The 20,415-nt window shown below is 43.8% G+C and overlaps 1 long non-coding RNA gene across 1 annotated transcript; it reads left to right on the top strand.

Annotated features, from left to right (window-relative positions):
- Positions 1-17,625: 17,625 nt before the first annotated feature.
- On the top strand, positions 17,626-18,659 carry LOC116985497. The gene is made up of 3 exons (XR_004415290.1): positions 17,626-17,961; positions 18,062-18,127; positions 18,618-18,659. It is a non-coding gene; the product is annotated as an uncharacterized LOC116985497 (long non-coding RNA).
- The last annotated feature ends 1,756 nt before the right edge of the window (positions 18,660-20,415 follow it).

Here is a 20,415-nt window from a genome sequence, read left to right as displayed (position 1 = left end):
ATGGGACAACAACAATCAGAAACAATGGGTCTGTCAGGACAGTCAGGTTTGTGGATTTTGGGGAGAAAGTAAAATCAGGCTGTGCGGGGCTGGGGAATGATGAGGTTGGAGTCTTGAGAGGGCAGGGAGCGGAAGCTATGAAGCCAGTGATGGTGCTTGAGTTAATGGCCTGGTGCTCATCTGTGGGGTCATGGTCCAAGGATAACTAGGAGGAGGTGTCTGAGAGTTGGCGCCTGGCCTCAGACCAGTAGAGATCAGTGCGCCAGACTACCACGGCACCTCCCTTGTCAGCAAGTTTGATCACCCAGTCGGGTTTCTGAGAGTTGGCGCCTGGCCTCAGAGGTGGCACATACTAGTCACCAGATAACAGATTTGGTGTGTTAGCCTTTTCAAAGTGTTAAACAACAGTTAAACCTATTCAGAAAGTTGTCAGTTTGCTGAAATCTTTGTTGTTTTATCTCATCAAAGCATTTATTGTTACGCTACTATTTGAACAGCAAATATTCCTCTGGCAGCATGACGTCTTATAAATCGGAAAGAGAATGGTGCTGGAAATCCGAAAGGAAAACAGAAATGCCGGAAACATTCAGAAGGTCAGGTGGCACCTGTGGGAAGGGAAACACAGCTCATGATTAAGATCAAAGAGCATCAATCAGAACTTGAGAAGCAAAAAGACAACTTAGTTTCAGGTTATGGAGAGGGGTAAGATGAAGAGGACAAAGGGAATAGAAGGCTGTGGAGGCCAAGTCAGTGGATATTTTTAAGGCAGAGATAGAGTAGATACAGTAGATAGACACAAAAAGCTGGAGTAACTCAGTGGGACAGGCAGCATCTGTGTTGTATGTGGCGCCTAATGGGTTGGAAGGTAAGGACCAGGGGGATTCTGTCTCTGATGCAACTAGGGGGAGGGCGAGCAAGGGCACAGCTGCAGGGTTCTGAGGAGGGCCTCATTTATGATGGGAGAGGGGAGCCCCCATTCCCTAAAGAATGAGGACATCTCGGTTGTCCTGGTATGGAACATCTCATCTTGGGCGCAGATGCGGCATAGACGGAGGAATTGGGAGTAGGTGATAGAGTCTTTGCAAGAAGCAGGGTGGGAAGAAGTGTAGTTGAGATAGTTGTGGGAGTCAGTGGGTTTGTAATAGATGTCAGTCAATAGTCTATTTCTTGTGATGGAGACTGTGAAATCAAGAAAGAGGGGGGAGGTTTTGGAGATGGTCCAAGTAAATTTGAGCGCGGGATGTAAATTGGTGGTGAAGTTAATGAAGTCCATGAGTTCTGCATAAGTACAGGCATTGGCACCACTGCAGTTGTCAATGTAATGGAGATATAGTTCGGGGATAGGACCAGTATACGCCTAGAACAGGGATTGTTCAACGTACCCTACAAAGGGGTTGGCATAGCCAGGGCGCAAGCAGGCGCCCATAGCTATGCCTTGGACTTGGAGGAAGTGGGAGGAGTTAAAGGAGCAGTTGTTGAGGGTTAGGACCAGCTCTGCTAGGCGGAGTAGTGTTAGTAGAGGGTAATTGGATGGTTCTGCAGTTGAGGAATAAATGGAGGGCTTTACGGCCTTCCTGGTAGGGGTGGAGGTGTAGAGTGACTGAACATCCATAGTAAACATGAGGGAGTGGGGCTCGGAAAGTGGAAATTAATGAGATGAAGAGATAGATAGATTCTTGATTAGTACAGGTGTCAGAGGTTATGGGGAGAAGGCAGGAGAATGGGGTTTGGAGGGATAGACGGATCAGTCATGATTAAATGGAGTAGACTTGATGGGCTGAATGGCCTAATCCTACTGCTATTCCTTATGACCTCTGATAGAGTACACCACAGGTGATTCTGCTACCTATGGAGCCAGGTGGCTGATAGATTAATGAGGGCAGTTTGAAAGACAGAAAACAACCAAAGAAGCAGGTTAAAGCTAGCAAATCCAGGTCAGAGGTATAGCTGATGCCTGAAATGAAGAGGTTAGTACTAGAAAATCTCAGTTGATCAGAAACTGTCTGTGGATAGAGCAAAACTGGGTCATTATTACAAAAGGATAACCTGGTGGCAGCTTTAGCCATCTCCATGTCTGTTTACTTGTTCATATAACCATATAACCATATAACAATTACAGCACGGAAACAGGCCATCTCGACCCTTCTAGTCCGTGCCGATCACATAATCTCCCCTAGTCCCATATACCTGCGCTCAGACCATAACCCTCCATTCCTTTCCCATCCATATAACTATCCAATTTATTTTTAAATGATAAAAACGAACCTGCCTCCACCACCTTCACTGGAAGCTCATTCCACACAGCTACCACTCTCTGAGTAAAGAAGTTCCCCCTCATGTTACCCCTAAACTTCTGTCCCTTAATTCTCAAGTCATGTCCCCTTGTTTGAATCTTCCCTACTCTCAGTGGGAAAAGCTTTTCCACGTCAACTCTGTCAATCCCTCTCATCATTTTAAAAACCTCTATCAAGTCCCCCCTTAACCTTCTGCGCTCCAAAGAATAAAGCCCTAACTTGTTCAACCTTTCTCTGTAACTTAGTTGCTGAAACCCAGGCAACATTCTAGTAAATCTCCTCTGTACTCTCTCTATTTTGTTGACATCCTTCCTATAATTAGGCGACCAAAATTGTACACCATACTCCAGAATTGGCCTCACCAATGCCTTGTACAATTTTAACATTACATCCCAACTTCTATACTCAATGCTCTGATTTATAAAGGCCAGCACATCAAAAGCTTTCTTTACCACCCTATCTACATGAGATTCCACTTTCAGGGAACTGTGCACAGTTATTCCCAGATCCCTCTGTTCACCTACATTCTTCAATTCCCTACCATTTACCATGTATGTCCTATTTTGATTTGTCCTGCCAAGATGTAGCACCTCACACTTATCAGCATTAAACTCCATCTGCCATCTTTCAGCCCACTCTTCCAACTGGCATAAATCTCTCTGTAGACTTTGAAACTCTACTTTATTATCCGCAACCCCACCTATCTTAGTATCATCTGCATACTTACTAATCCAATTTACCACACCATCGTCCAGATCATTGATGTACATGACAAACAACAGTGGACCCAACACAGATCCCTGTGGCACCCCACTCGTCACTGGCCTCCAACCTGACAAACAATCATCCACCATTACTCTCTGGCATCTCCCATTCAGCCACTGTTGAATCCATCTTCCTACTCCACCATTAATACCCAACCATTGAACCTTCTTAACCAACCTTCCATGAGGAACCTTGTCAAAGGCCTTACTGAAGTCCATATACACAACATCCACTGCTTTACCCTCATCAATTTCCCGAGTAACATCTTCAAAAAATTCAAGAAGATTAGTTAAACATGACCTTCCAGGCACAAATCCATGTTGACTGTTCCTAATCAGACCCTGTTTATCCAGATGCTTATATATATTCATGTCACCATTCATGCGTTATCTGCCATTTCTTCACCATATGCATAGATAATCTATATCCTGGTGATTCCTGTAACAGTGTTGTTCACTGCTTGAAACTCCACCAAACTGTGTTGAACAATTCCACTTGCATTAGCAGTCTAATGTTGGATAAGTCATTTCCAAATGTGTATTCTGGATAAAAGTTGACTGTATCTGTCTACGGCGATCAATTTTACACCAATGTCAATTGCCTTTGTATTGATTTATTTTACGGAACAATTAATTTTGTGATAATATATTTTGTTCCTTGTATTCCAAACATTGACAGATCAAACCAACAGAAAGGACATAGGGTCAATGCAGAAAATTATAGGCAGGTGAGCCTGACATCAGTGGCAGGAAAGCTATTGGAGAAGATTCTTAGGGATAGGATTTATACGTATTTGGAAGTGAATGGGCTAACTAGGAACAGTCAGCATGGCTTTGGGAGGGTGGTCATGTCTTACAAACTTGATTGGGTGCAGAAGGAACTAAAGATGCCAAAATCTTGAGCAAAACACAAAGTCTGAAGAAGAGTCGCTTATCCATTCCTTCCGCAGATGTTGCCTGACTTGCTGAGTTACTCCAGTACTTTGTGCTTTGCTCAAAACATGATTGGGATTTTTGAAGAAGTGATGGAAGTAGGGCAGCAGGTTGTAGTCTACATGCCTTTGGTAATGTACTTGAAAAGGTCCTTCATGGTTGGCTGAACCCATCCCAAAATGCATGTGATTCACAGTGATTTGGTTGTTTGAATTCAGAACTGGCTTACTCATGGAAGACAGAGAGTCGTAGTAGAAGGGTCTTATTCTGGCTGGAGGTCGGTGACATGTGCGTCAGTTGTGGCCCTCTTTTGATTGTGATATATATATATATATATATAAAATACGGATGAAAATGTAGATTTGATTAGTAAGTTTGTATAAAACACAAAAATACCGATAGTGAACAACACTTAAAGGATACAACAGGATATAGATTATCTATACATATGGTGTAGAAATGGCAGATAGAATTTAATCTGAGCAACTGTTCGGTGTTGAAATTTGGGAGATCGAAAGCAAGGGGAAAGTCTACAGTTCACGGTGTAGAAAGAGATCTTGGTGTCAAAGTACATAAATCCCTGAAAGTAGCAACACAAGTATAGTGATCAAGAAGTTATATGAGAGAGAAGGAATGGGAGACGTTTCGGGTCGAGACCCTTCTTCAGCCAGTCTAAGGAAGGGTCTTGACCCGAAAAGTCACCCATTCCTTCACTCCATAGATGCTGCCTCACCCGCAGAGTTTCTCCAGCATTTTTTTTTATCTACCTTCGATTGTTCCAGTATCTGCTGGCAGTTGACTCACTCATGGCTGGTGAGCTCACACACACACGCACACCCTTCATCTCACACACATACACTCACATACACACCCTCCATCTCACACACACACCATCTCTCACATACACACTCACACCATCCATCACACACTCTCACACACTCACATATATATGACAGTAAAACTCATACATAGAAACATAGAAACATAGAAAATAGGTGCAGGAGTAGGCCATTCGGCCCTTCGAGCCTGCACCGCCATTCGATATGATCATGGCTGATCATCCAACTCAGTATCCCATCCCTGCTTTCTCTCCATACCCCCTGATCCTTTTAGCCACAAGGGCCACATCTAACTCCCTCTTAAATATAGCCAATGAACTGGCCTTAACCAACTTCTGTGGCAGAGAATTCCACAGATTCACCACTCTCTGTGTAAAAAATGATTTTCTCATCTCGGTCCTAAAAGAATTCCCTCTTATCCTTAAACTGTGACCCCTAGTTCTGGACTTCCCCAACATCGGGAATAATCTTCCTGCATCTAGCCTGTCCAACCCCTTAAGAATTTTGTACGTTTCTATAAGATTCCCCCCTCAATCTTCTAAATTCTATCGTGTACAAGCCGAGTCTATCCAGTCTTTCTTCATATGAAAGTCCTGCCATCCCAGGAATCAGTCTGGTGAACCTTCTCTGTACTCGCTCTATGGCAAGAATGTCTTTCCTCAGATTAGGAGACCAAAACTGTACGCAATACTTCAGGTGTGGTCTCACCAAGACCCTGTACAACTGCAGTAGAACCTCCCTGCTCTTATACTCAAATCCTTTTGCTATGAATGCTAACATACCATTTGCTTTCGTCACTGCCTGCTCCACCTGCATTCCTACTTTCAATGACTGGTGTACCATGACACCCAGGTCTCATTGCATCTCCCCTTTTCCTAATCGGCCACCATTCAGATAATAGTCTACTTTCCTGTTTTAGCCACTAAAGTGGATAACCTCACATTTATCCATGTTATACTGCATCTACCATGCATTTGCCCACTCGCCCAACCTATCCAAGTCACCTTGCAGCCTCCGAGCATCCTCCTCACAGCTAACACTGCCCCCCAGCTTCGTGTCATCCGCAAACTTGGAGATGTTGCATTCAATTCCCTCATCCAGATCATTAATATATATTGTAAATAGCTGGGGTCTCAGCACTGAGCCTTGCGGTACCCCACTAGTCACTGCCTGCCATTCTGAAAAGGACCCACTTACTCCTACTCTTTGCTCCCTGTCTGCCAGCCAGTTCTCTATCCACATCAATACGGAACCTCCAATACCGTGTGCTTTAAGTTTGTATACTAATCTCTTATGTGGGACCTTGTCGAAAGCCTTCTGAAAGTCCAGATATAACACATCCACTGGTTCTCCCTTATCCACTCTACTAGTTACATCCTCGAAAAATTCTATAAGATTCATCAGACATGATTTACCTTTCATAAATCCATGCTGACTTTGTCCAATGAATTCACCACTTTCCAAATGTGCTGCTATCCCATCTTTAATAACTGACTCCAGAATTTTACCCACCTCTGATGTTAGACCAACTGGTCTGTAATTCCCCATTTTCTCTCTCCCTCCCTTTTTAAAAAGTGGGGTTACATTAGCTACCCTCCAGTCCTCAGGAACTACTCCAGAATCTAAAGAGTTTTGAAAAATTATCACTAATTCATCCACTATTTCTGCGGCTACTTCCTAAAGTACTCTGGGATGCAACTTATCTGGCCCTGGGGATTTATCGGCCTTTAATCCATTCAATGTACCTAACACCACTTCCCGGCTAACCTGGATTTCACTCAGTTCCTCCATCTCATTTAACCACCGGTCCCTTGCTATTTCCGGCAGATTATTTATGTCTTCCTCAGTGAAGACAGAACCAAAGTAGTTATTCAATTGGTCTGCCATGTCCTTGTTCCCCATGATCAATTTGCCTGTTTCTGACTGCAAGGAACCTACAATTGTTTTAACTAATCTTTTCCTCTTCACATATCTATAAAAGCTTTTGCAGTCAGTTTTTATGGTCCCTGCCAGTTTTCTTTCATAATCTATTTTCCCTTTCCTAATTAAGCCTTTTGTCCTCCTCTGCTGGACTCTGAATTTCTCCCAGTCCTCTGGTAGGCTGCTTTTTGTGGCTAATTTGTACACTTCATCCTTTGTTTTGATACTTTCCCTGATTTCCCTTGTTATCCACGGATGCACTACCTTCCCTGATTTATTATTTTGCCTAACTGGGATGAAAAATTGTGAGATCTTGAATCTACTCACACGGTTGAGCGCGGCATCTCCCCTGAGCGGGACTTCCGCAGTGAGCAGCACAGTGCAGACCAACCCTTCAGTTTAGTTCAAGCAGCACAGTGCAGACTCACAGTTCAGTTCACTCACGGCATAGACTCACATTCCTGGACTCAACTCTCACTCACAGTCTTCCGGGATGACTGAGTCACGTCCGGCCTCCGGGGCTTTATTCTTCTGGCCCCCCCAGAAGGGGCGTTACCTTCATCGTGGTGACTGACAGGCGAGAAGACCAATCTGCCGATCTCACGATTTTTTAAAACATTCTTAACTTTTCATTATTTCACCGATCGGAAAAAACCTTGGGGCGGTTGGAGGAGAGGAGGACGGTGAGTAAGATGATGAAAAATCATAGCGCTATAGGGTAGCGTTTTTTCTAAAATGTATTTACAACGCAGACAGGAAGTGGTCAAGGTGAGACTTTTAGTAATAGTACAGATGGTTGGGCCGCATTTGGAGTATTGTGTGCAGATCTAGTTGCCTCATTATGGGAAGGACATGGATACTTTGGAGAGGTGCAGACGACGTTTAACATGCTGCTGCCTGGATTACAGGGTAGTAATTATAAGAAAAGGTTTGTTCAAACTTATATTGTTGTTTTATGGAGCATCAGAGATGAGGGGAGACCTGACAGAAGTTTATTAAATTATGGGAGGTATAGATTAGTTCAAAATATTTTCCCCAGGGTTAAGTTATCAAATAATAGAAAACATAGCTGGCTCGAACACAAATCAAGATACAACACACGTTTATTAAATCTACTTACAACAAGGATCTGCAGGCATTACATCTCCGAGCTGCTACTCATACTAAGTAGCGTAGGCAAGCTCTTGATAATAGGTGGAGTCACTACTACCAAGCACTATAAATGGCTAGTATGAAATAGCCAATCTACACATAGCTTCAGAGTGAGAGGGGAAAGTTTCCTGACCAACAGACCCCAATCAGTGAGTATAGGGGACAAATTGTCCTCTACAATAATCCTCAACATTAGTGGTCCACAAGACTGCGTTCTCAGCTGCCTTCTTTACTCCTTGTACACCCACGACTGTGCAGCCATTCACAAATATCATTCAATTTTCAATTTTGCAGTGACATCACCATTGTGACGACACAAATAATGATGAGACGGAGTACATGAAGGAGATTGAGAACCTCGTGTCCTGGTGTCGCGAGAACAACCTTTCTCTCAATGTCAGCAAGACAAAGGAGATAGTGATTGACTTCAGGAAGTGAATCAGTACACACACCCCAGTTTGCATTGTCGGCGCCAAAATAGACATGGTTGAAAAAGTCAAATTCCTAGGAGTTAATATCACCAACTTCTCCTGGACCACCCATACTGAAGCAACGACTAGAAAACACACCAATGTCTCTTCTTCTTTAGAAGGCTTAGGAAGTTCGGCATGTCCCCAACAACTCTCACCAACTTTTACAGGTACACCATAGAAAGCATTTATTCAGGATGCATCACAGCTTGGTTTGGGAACAGCTCCATCCAAGACCACAAGAAATTGCAATGAATTGTGTACGCAGCCCAGACCATCACACAAACCAACAATCCATTGGCTCCATTTATACCTCACGCTGCCTCTGCAAGACCAGCAGCATAATCAAGGATGAGTTGCACTCTGGCTATTCCCTCTTTTCCCCTGTCCCATCAGGCTAAAGGTATAGAAGTGTGAAAACCTACACCACTAAATTCAGGGAGAGTTTCTTCCCAGCTGTTACAAGTCAACTGAATCATTGGTGACCTTCGGACTATATTTAATTGGACTTACGGGCATTACCTTGCACTAAACGTTATTCCCTTATCATGTATCTGTACACCGTAAATGACTCGATTGTAATCATGTATTGCTTTCCGCTGACTGGTTAGCACGCAACAAAAGCTTTGCACTATACCTCGGTACATGTGTTAATAAACTTAACTGAACTGAAAATAAAATTAATGTGCCAAGCATAATCTTTACAGAGAGAGAGTTAAGTATCTGAGTCATGTTGCCATAGATATTGATGGAAGATGCAGAAGAGGCCCTTAGGAGGCTTTTATATGGGCTGGACATGCAGGTATCTGGATAATATGCAGGCAGAAGGAGTTACTTTAATTTGCATCATATGCAGCACCCACATAGATATAAATACTGTTGACAGATGATGGTTGGGCTCTGGTGGAACTTATCACTTTCCAAACCTCTATGCTAATATTCTGCCTTGTTCAATGTGCCCTTCTCACATATTCCACCAGCCTTGCTCCCATGAACATATGAGCTGTGGCTCTTTGTCTCACAGCTTATTCCATATTTTGGGTTTTGCATTGTACACCCCCCCTTCCCCACCCCCCCCATGCCCCCAAAACCCCCCTCTCCCCCACACCACATTGTGTAATGTCAACTCCTGATCATTAATATTATACTATCACTTGCATGATTCATGGTTGCGAATTAAATTTATGAGGTTGAACAGTTTAGAATTCAGTCTTCTGGACGTAGGTAGACATGAGGACCATGAAGAAATGTGCATGATTTGGCTGAAAGACTACTTAATGTTGTGGTCCTTCCTGCTGGGTACTGCACACCAGGGGATGAGAATGAGGGTAATTTTGCTAGTTTATGAGGGGAAAAATGCAATTAAAATACGTGTAAATTGGAAGGAAAAATGATTTGTACTTAAAAACTAAACCATTTATTTAATGAGCCTTGACGGCAGTTCATCCCATTTCAAACCCATGAAAGATGAACAGAAATAGATTCTGATTAGAAAGTGTTGAGCTATCAGTTTTGAAGACAAACTATAGCGGGGTTTGAATGAAACTGTTCAGTACAAGTTTCAAAGGGAGCATAATATCAGCATGATTCCTTGATGTCGATTTGAATAAAGACACAACTAAAATTTTAGCAGTTTCTAGTTCAGTCATAGTCATACATCTGTAAAACACCAAAACAGGACCTTCAGCCAATAAATTTGGCCTGACCCATTGCCTACATTTAACCCACAACCTTCTAAAACCATCCAATCCATCCAAATATATTTTAAAAGTCGCAATTGTATGCACTTCTATCGCTTCCTCTGGCAGCTCATTCCAGAAACGGATACATCTCCGAATGAAGAACTTGCAGCTGAGGACCCTGCTAAATCTATAGACTCTCACCTTAGAGTCGTAGAGTGATACAGTGTGGAAAAGGGCCCTTTGACCCAACACCCACACCGGCCAAAATGTCCCTGCTACACTTGTGCAACCTGCCTTCATTTGGCCCATATCCCTGCAAACCTGTCCTATCCTTGTATCTGTATAACTGTTTGTTAAATGTTGGGATTCTCCCTGCCTTAACTACCAGCTTGTTGCATACACGCATCATGCTCTATGTGCAAAGGTTACCCCTCAGATTCCTATTAAATCTTTTCCCCTATACCTTAAACCTATGTCCTCTGGTCCTTGATTTACCTACTCTGGGCAAGAGACTCTGTGCATCCACCCGATGTATTCCTCTCATGATTTTATGCTCCTCTATAAGATCACCCCTCATCCTCCAGCACTCCAAGGAATAGAGTCCCAGCCTACTCAATCTCTCCCTATAGCTCAGACCCTCTAGGCCTGGCAACACCCTTGTAAATCTTCTCTGTACCCTTTCCAGCTTGACAACATCTTTCCTATAACATGGTGCCCAGAACTGAACACAATACTCTAAATGAAGCCTCACCAAAGTCCTATATAACTGCAACATATCCTCCAAACATCTATATTCAATACTCTGACTGATGAAGGCCAGTGTGGCCAAAGCCTTTTTGACCAACCAATCTACCTGTGACATGACTTTCAAGGAACCATGCACCTGCACCTTTAAATCCCTCTGCTCTACAACACTACCTACTATTCCTCAACCCACATGGCCAATCGATCAAGATACTTGTCCATTTGTTCACGACCATCTTCACTGTCTGCAAAACCACCCACGCACTGCAAACTTGCTAATCTTGCCATGTATGTTCTCATCCAAATCATTGATGTAGATAACAAAGAATAACAGGCCCAGCACCGAACCCTGAGGCACACCACTAGTCACAGACCTCAAACCTAGAAGCAACCTTCCACCATCACCCTCTGCTTCCTTCCATGAAGCCAGTTTTCTATCAATTCAGCTATCTCACTTTGGATCCCATGCGATCTAACCTTCCAGAGCAGCCTACCATGCGGATCCTTGTCGAATGCTTTGCTGAAGTCCATGTCACAACATCTACAGCTCAGCCCTCATCAACCTTTTTGGTTACGTTTTCAAAAAACTCAATCAGATTTGTGAGTCACAATCTCCCACTATGCTGACTATGCCTAATCAGCCCTCGTCCGTCTAAATGCCTGTATATCCTATCCATCAGAATACTCTCCAGTAACTTTACAACTACAGGTGATAAGCTCACCGGACTATAGTTCCCAGCATTTTCCCTGTAGCCCTTTTTAAATGGAGGCACAACATTTGCCACCCTCCAGTCTTCCAGCACCTCTCCTGTATTTAATGACAACACCTACATTTCAACCAGGGCTCACGCAATTTCCTGTCTGGTTTCTCACAATGACCTTGGATATATCTGATCAGGCCCTGGAGATTTGTCAACCTTCAAACACGATAGTACCTTCAGCACCTCTTCAACCATAACACTGACTGTTCTCAAGACACTTGCATTGACTGCCCCAAGTTCCTCCATCTTCTTGTTTCACTCCTCGGTAAATACAGAGGAGAAATACTCATTGTAGACATTGCCCATCACCTGTGGATCCACAAAGAAGTGACCGCTTTAATTCCTGCCCCTTATGTATTTATAACATGAATGGTTTGTCCTTATATCATCTGCAATCTGTGCATATTTGCTCCTCTAATTCACACAGACTATTGGGAGGCCTTTAACACATTACAGTCCATGAAAGTGACAATTCCTTGTCTATTACTAAGTTCCACCCATAGAGACTCACAGGAAGGTTCCCCATTATGTATTTATAAAATCTCTTGGGATTATCTTTAATGCTCGCTGCCAGACCTATCTCCTGGCTCCTTTTTGCCCTTTCTGATTTCCTTTTTTTACTTTGCTCCTTTGTTCCCAAAACTCCTCCAGGGATCTACTTGTGCCAAATGTCTATACCTGTCCCTTGCATCCCTTTTACTCTTGACCACTGCCTCTATTTCTCTCGTCAGACAAGGTTCTTTACATTTGCCTGCTTTGCCCTTCACTCTAACTGGGATGTACATATCCTGAGCTTTTGTCAGCACACTTTTAAAAACATCCCACTTGGCTGATGTTCCTTTCCCCTCAAATAATCTGCTCCAATCAACTTGAGCGAGACTTTCTCTCATACCCTCAAAATTGGCCTTACTCCAATTTAGCATTTAAACACGTGGGCCCTCTCTGTCCCTATCCATAACTATCTTAAACCTAACTGAACAGTGGTCACTGGTCCCAAAAGGCTCCTCCATGAACACATCATTCACTTGCCCTTCCCAATTTTCCAAGACTAGATCAAGTGTTGCCCTCTCACGTGTGGGGCCCTCTACATATTGCTGGAGAAAACTCTCCAAAACACCTTTGAGAAATTACACTCCATCTAAACCACTCACACTATGATTTACCCAGTCAATATTGGGAGCATGTAAACTCATGTTTTAAAAGCCGTTTCTCTGGCAAAAAGACCATTTACTTGATCCATGCCCCTCAAAATCTTGTACATCAGGACAATGCTATCGTTCAGCCGCTTAAGCTCCAAATAAAATATCCCCACTCTATCCAACCTTAAGGATGGCACGTTGACACAGATTTGCTGCCTTACAGGGCAGAGATCCGGATTCAATCCAGAGTACGGGTGATGCCTGGACGGAGTTTCTATGTTCTACGATATGCGAGGGTTTTTTCCCGGTGATCCGATTTCTACCTACATCCCAAAGATGTGCAGGTTTGTAGGGTCATTCACTTCTGTAAATTGTCCTGAGTGTGTAGCATACGAAACTGGGAAAACATAGCACTATTGTTCAGGTGATCATTGGTCAAAACTGCTGGGCCAAAGTGCCTGGTTCCCCACTGTATCACTAAACTAAACTAATCTAAATTCTCCCTATAACTCAAGCCTTCAAGCGCAGATAACAACCCAGTGAGTCTCTACTGTATTATTTCCAGAAATGCACACAAGATAACAGCTGCATCATGATATCCCAACCTTCACACTCAGTTCCCTTCACAATGAATACCAAATGCCTTCCGAGTGAAAAGGTGCCCCTGGGGTCCCTGTTAAATCTCTTCCCTCTCACTCTAGCTTTTAAATCCTCTACCCTGGGATAAAGTCTGTGAGAATTTCATTATCCATGCCCCTCGTGGTATTGTGCATCTCAATAAAGTTGCCCTCAGTCTGTGTGTGGCTGTGAGTGTGTGATGGATTGTGTGTGTGTGAGTGTGTGTGTGTGAGATGGAGGGTGTATGTGTGTGTGTGTGGCTGTGTGTGTATGTGTGATGGTGTGTGTGTGTCTGATGGAGAGCGTCTGTGTGTGACTGTGAATGTGTGTGTGATGGATTGTGTGTGTGAGATGGAGTGTGTGTGTGATTTAGGATGTGTGTGTGTGTGAGCCCACCAGCCATGAGTCAACTGCCCGCCCACCAGCCGTGAGTGAGTCAGTCAACTGCAAACCCACATTTGGCCTACCTGAAAACACTTATTTCGGCTCACGAGGCCCCTATTAGCCCAGAATCCTGTCCCTTTTGCCCAAAATGCCCTTATTAACTCGGGGGGAGCATTTTTGCCCGAAAGGCCCATGCCAGGCCAGGGAAGGTCCATATAAAGTGCCTTTCACTCAGATTTTGCTCAGATTTTAAATATATTCACTCAGAATTTTAATTTAGAGTCCCTTAGGCCCATAAGGCCTGTACTAGCCCCAGAGGAGACTCTTCGGCCCATCAATGAGTATTCCCCCTGCAAGTATTAAAACTCACACCAGTATTTTTCTCCCTCCCTTCATTAGCTCCCTGTGAGATCCACGCAAGGATAGACTTTCTTCCTTCATTGCTGTGATCTGTAAGAAAAGTTGTAAAGTGTCTAATTGATTCTCCACCCTCTTCCCTGTTCTCTCTCACAGAGTCTGTCACCAGCTTTGGGCAGAATTACCAGCAGTTTCTGAGCTGCCAGCCCACCAGTCCTGAGTGACTGAGCTGCCAGCCCACCAGGCCTGAGTGACTGAGCTGCCAGCCCAAGAATCGTTTCAGCCCACAATGTCCATTCTAGCCCTCTCGAAACCAGTCTCTCCAGCCCACAACACCCATGCTAGCGCTCCAGAGAGCCCCCCCCCCCCCCCCCCCCCACTGGCCAACAATATTGGAATTGGTGGCGAGGTGGAATATTGCGTTGGGGGACTAGTATAGAAGTTATATACTTCTTAAATCTAACCAATATGCTTAAAACATTGAGTAAAGCTCGCAGATGTCAGCTTTTTTGTGTGCTCAGAAGTCAAAGCCCAAAAACATGTTATTGCTTACTTTAATTAGTCTAGAACATTAGTTTGCTTTAGTCTAGAACATTATGGTAACTTAGAAATTGGAGATAAAAGACAAGGACAGTACGGGGTTAAAGTTAGTAAAAACATGAATGCTAAGCAGCCAAAGATAAGAACTGAAATTATAATAAAATGCTGCATGAAAATATAGTTCAGTGAGCATTTGGAGAATAGCCAAGCTGGACTATCTCTGAATGTTCCAGGCCCAGACTTGTGCAAATTAAAGGCCTCTTGTCTTCTTGAAGAATTCTCCGTGTCTGTGTCATTTATATCTTTAATTTGAGTCATGTAAACCACGACAAATTGGCGCAGCGAGCAGGGTCGGTAAGAGACCATTAATTAAAAGATAAGTAGCCCAGGGCCTTCCCAGCCCCTAATGTGGCTCTTAAGGACAACAGGACAAAGGTGGCCACCTAAAAACTATGCGGATTTCCGCTTCATTTGGACTAATAACCTGTTGTTCATGATAAGCCATTGGGGACACAGAAGTGCCTAGGTAGTTAGAAGGTTTCTCCAACCCAAGAATCTGGCACTAAATTGTTCTAAAAAGGAGGACCGGAAGGATTGTCCAAGAAGGCCGCGCTGTGTGTGGTGAGTAATAATAGTTGTGATAAGAAAGTAATGTGATAGTATTAAGAGTTTATTAAGACCTTGTGGTTACCGCCCTGAGAAGTCAGGGGTTTTGCACGGGCGAGGCAGGTATTAAGACTTGTGGTTACCGCCCTGAGAAGCCAGGGGTCTGTACGGGCGAGGCAGGTATTGTGTGGACAACGCCTTGGGTGACCAGGGGTCATCCGGGCAAAATACGAATTTGGGGTAGGTGCGTGGCAGAAGGTGTACATAGTGATAGAATATTGTAGAATAGCAGAAAGTTGAATAGCAATAATAATAGTGTATGGTTTAAGGACTGAATATCTTAACTGTTTGTGGAGATAAGCTTTCAGCATTCTTTAAGCTGAGAGACCAGAAAATGTGTTTCCTTTGTCTGGAAATTAATGGGAGTGGTGTGTGGTCAGATGTTGAGTGACTGTTATTTTGATTGGTTGTGATTTAGAGGGGTGTGGTTAGAATTTGAGTGACGGTGAGTCTGACTGGTCACGATCTGAATCAATGTCCAATCACAGCGTTTGGGAACCTGACTGCTGGAGGATTGGATCATCCTACTTTGGCTTGGGAGGGAGATAAGAATTATATAAATGTTAATTTTGAAATTTTAATACGTGTAAAAAATTGAATAATTTCTTTGAAGTAAGAATGGAACGAATGTGATTTGTGTGTAAAAACCGGTTTGGAATGAATGAGGCAGTTTATATATGTGATCATTATTTTGTTTATTGTATTTGTAGACCACTAACTTTTAACTTTCCTTGCTTCTGAGTGGAGCCCGAGAAGCACTGAGCAACGTTTGTGATCATTGTCGATCTTGCCACTCCCGTCTGACGAATCAATTAAAGATTGCCATGCTTTACCTTTAACAATTTTTGTTGCTGTCTGCTTTTGAAGAAACTAACTTTGACACAATCTGTTCACCTCGCACTGAATAGTGCAATAGAGACACTGATCTTAAAATATATTAAACTGTTCGCTTATAATTCAATTGCCAAATAAAATAAACAAAAGTACATTGGCTAAAATCTACAATATAAACAACTTCAGTTATTTACGCATCTGTGGGTAGAGAAGCCGAGTTAATGTGCAGTGAAAGGGGGGGATGAGCTGCAGGAAATATACAAGAGAGGAATGCCTTTGATCAGGTAAAACTGGGGTAGATATAAAAATAAAAATGTTATCTGGTCACTGAGTGACTGCCGGGTCATACAGGGTGAGAATGTAGATGAAAGAACATAGAAACATAAAAATTAGATGCAGGAGTAGGCCATTCGGCCCATCGTGTCTGCACCGCCATTCAATGTGATCATGGCTGATCATCCAACAGTATCCCGTACCTGCCTTCTCTCCATACCCCCTGATCCCTTTAGCCACAAGGGCCACATCTAACTCCCTCTTAAATATAGCCAATGAACTGGCCTCAACTACCTTCTGTGGCAGCGAATTCCAGATTCACCACTCTCTGTGTGAAAAATGTTTTTCTCATCTCGGTCCTAAAGGACTTCCCCCTTATCCTTAAACTGTGACCCCTTGTTCTTGACTTCCCCAACATCAGGGAAAATCTTCCTGCATCTAGCCTGTCAAACCCCTTAAGAATTTTGTAAGTTTCTATAAGATCCCCCCCTCAATCTTATAAATTCTAGCGAGTACAAGCCGAGTCTATCCAGTCTTTCTTCATATGAAAGTCCTGCCATCCCAGGAATCAGTCTGGTCTTCCTTCTCTGCACTCCCTCTATGGCAAGAATGTCTTTCTTCAGATTAGGTGACCAAAATTATACGTTATACTCCAGGTGTGGTCTCACCAAGGCCCTGTACAACTGCAGTAGAACCTCCCTGCTCTTATACTCAAATCCTTTTGCTATGAATTCTAACATACCATTCGCTTTCTTCACAGCCTGCTGTACCTGCATTCCTACTTTCAATGACTTGTGTACCATGACACCCAGGTCTTGTTGCATCTCCCTAATCGGCCACCATTCAGAAAATAGTTTACTTTCCTGTTTTTGCCACCAAAGTGGCTAACCTCACATTTAACCACATTATACTGCATCTGCCATGCATTTGCCCACTCACTCGACCTATCCAAGTCACCTTGCAGCCTCCTAGCATCCTCCTCACAGCTAACACTGCCGCCCAGCTTCGTGTCATCCGCAAACTTGGAGATGGTGCATAATAGCTTCATAATGCAGAGCAGAAGAAATGCAGGTTGGACTGGACCCGTCCATTCCCAGTGGGATACAGTCCATGTGAGGCCAAAAGGAATTGGATTAATTTCACATCAATTTCAACACAGCCATCATTGGCCTGAATGGCCTGTTCCCGTGCTGTACTGTGCTGTGTTCTTGGACACTGCCAGGTGTGAAGTGAGTTTCACACTGTCAGGACTCTGAGAGTACAGTTTGTCAGCACAGTGTCATGGGTATATGAAGAGGCAGACCAATGCCTGTCACTATGCTCAAAACTACTGGAATATCCCATCACTGAACAGCTAATTCCCACCCCATTAGCATTGTCTCAGTCACTTCTCCATATATTCATTGTTGTTCTTCACAGAGTGTCGCTGAGCTTGTGGTAAAGGGAAACCGCAGAGACAGTTCCACACTCTTCCTCAGTCTGGTGATGGAGAAGGGTAACTGTGCCCGGTGGGTGATGTGGGAATCCTTTGTGAAAATGCAGAATGAATTACCAAAACTGAACAAAATACTGAAAGAAATCCAGGAGCTCGGTATGGTAAATCAACACACTGAACTGAATATCACATTGAAACACTGGAGTAAACAATGTTATTCAAGTCTGGTTTAATGAATGCTCGTTGATTTGAACAGGTCCTGATCCAGAAGAATACATGAACATCACCAGAGGTTTAACTGAATTACCCTCTCATATGGAAGGTGAATGTTGAAATGTACAGTTCACACCAATGACGTTAGAATTTATGTAATACTGAACTGTTCAGAGCTTTGCAGAATGGGAAATCAGAAGATTAAAGGCTAAGCAATTGTTAGACTGACACGGGGATTCACTATGGATTGCTTCTTTGTCTGCAGATTCAGGTTTAGCTTAGTTTAGTGTATTGTCACATATACTGAGGTACGGTGAACAGCTTTTGTTGCGTATTATCCAGTCAGCAAAAGACAATACATGATTATAATCGAGCCATTTACAGTATAGATAAACTATGAGGGAATAACGTTTAGTGCAAGGGAAAACGAGGAAAGTCCAATCAAGGATAGTCCGAGCGTAACCAAAAGAGGTAGCTAACCAAAGAGTCAGTGAATTGATTTAATTGAAGGATATTGAACTAATTCTTGTAGTTTTTAATGTTGAGTTTTGAGTTGAGCCACCTAACATGGTGACATTATCTGCCTTTTCCTATGCAAGATGTTCAACAGAAACACAAGGAGACTCTGCGAGCACAGACTGAAACACTGAGAGTGAACACCATCCTGATGAACGAGAAGGTTAAGGTTTTCCAGCTGCTTGATCGATACGCTGATCTCGCAATCATCTCCACTGTTCGAGATCGGACACTGGTGGAACATGAGCTGCTGGCAAGAGGCCGGGACCATGAAGAGTGGAGAGAGGAATGTCTCCGGAGAGAACTGGAAAAAATCAGGACAGATCAATTGTTCCACAGCAGCTTTTCCCGGAGTAAATCCCGATCTGGGAGTTCAGCATCGGTAGCCGGAGTCGCGGGGATCGGAAAAACAACAATGGTGCAAAAGATAGTTCATGACTGGGCCATGGGGAAAATATACCCACACTTCCAGTTTGTCTTCAGTTTCAAATTCCGGGATTTGAACACTATTAACTGCAGAGTAACCCTGAGGGAACTGATTCTGGATCAGTATCCTTACTTTGGGAATAGCCTGGGAGAGGTCTGGAAGAACCCAGAGGGATTGCTGTTTATATTCGACGGTTTGGATGAATTCAAGGGCAAAATCGATTTTGCTGACAGTCGGAGAGATACAGAACCTAAGCACCAGTGTCCAGATCCCGAGTGGTGGTGTGAAGTGTCTGACATTGTGTACAGTTTAATCCAGCACAAGCTGCTCCCAGGGTGTTCAGTGCTAGTGACCACCCGCCCCACTGCGTTACATTTACTGGAAAAGGCAGAAATCAGTGTCTGGTCTGAAATCCTGGGATTTGTAGGTGAGGAACGGAAGGAATATTTCACCAGGTATTTTGAAGATCAGACGGTGGCAGCAGCTGTTTTCAAACACGTGAAGGAGAACGAGATCCTGTACACCATGAGCTACAACCCCTCCTACTGCTGGATCCTCGGCCTGAGACTGGGCCCCTTCTTCACACAAACACACCAGGACCCGCAGCGAGTTCCCAAGACCATCACCCAACTATATTGCTACTTTATTTACAACATTCTGAAAAACCACGGCCGTGAGATTGAGAGCCTCCGTGAGGTGTTACTGAGGGTTGGTCAGATGGCCTTCACTGGAGTGTCGAAGAAGAACATCGTGTTCACAGATGAAGATTTGATCAAATACAATCTGCAGCCTTCCCAGTTCCTGTCCGGGTTCCTGATGGAACTTTTGGAGAGAGAGGATTCAGCCCGGAGTGTGGTGTACACCTTCCCGCACCTCACCATCCAAGAGTTTGTAGCCGCATTCGCACAATTCCTGACTGTAGATCCCAGGAATATCGTGAAACTCCTGTCTGAAGCCCACAGCACGAGAGACGGGCGATTTGAAGTATTTCTCCGTTTTGTCGCTGGTCTCTCCTCCCCACGGGCAGCTCGGGTCCTGGAGGAGTTTCTGGGTCCATTTCCTAATGAAACAATCTGCCGAGTGATTGACTGGGTGAAGGAGGAGTTTCAACGTCAGATTAGAAATGCAGGGAGTATGTTTGGTAAAAGGAGGCTTCTGAACACGCTGCACTACCTGTTTGAGTCTCAGAATCCTGGACTGGCTCAGCAGACACTGGGATCTGTGGAAATACTTTCATTCCGTGGACTGGGACTGACCCCGATTGACTGTGCGGTCCTGTCTCATGTCATCAGGTTCTGTGATACAATCAAACACCTCAATCTGGGGAGCTGCCGCATTCAGTGTGAAGGTCTCCGACGCCTGGGACTGGCTCTGCACAACTGTCAGGAATTGAGGTAACACTAACACTGAACTGTAAAATTGTTCCACTATTTTGTTATTCCGTCCAGCACCCC

The sequence above is a fragment of the Amblyraja radiata genome, chromosome 22, assembly GCF_010909765.2.
Source record: "Amblyraja radiata isolate CabotCenter1 chromosome 22, sAmbRad1.1.pri, whole genome shotgun sequence".
NCBI classification, from domain to species: domain Eukaryota; kingdom Metazoa; phylum Chordata; class Chondrichthyes; order Rajiformes; family Rajidae; genus Amblyraja; species Amblyraja radiata.
The sequence above is the reverse complement of the archived record's forward strand: the minus strand, read 5'-3'. Positions and strand labels throughout refer to the sequence as shown.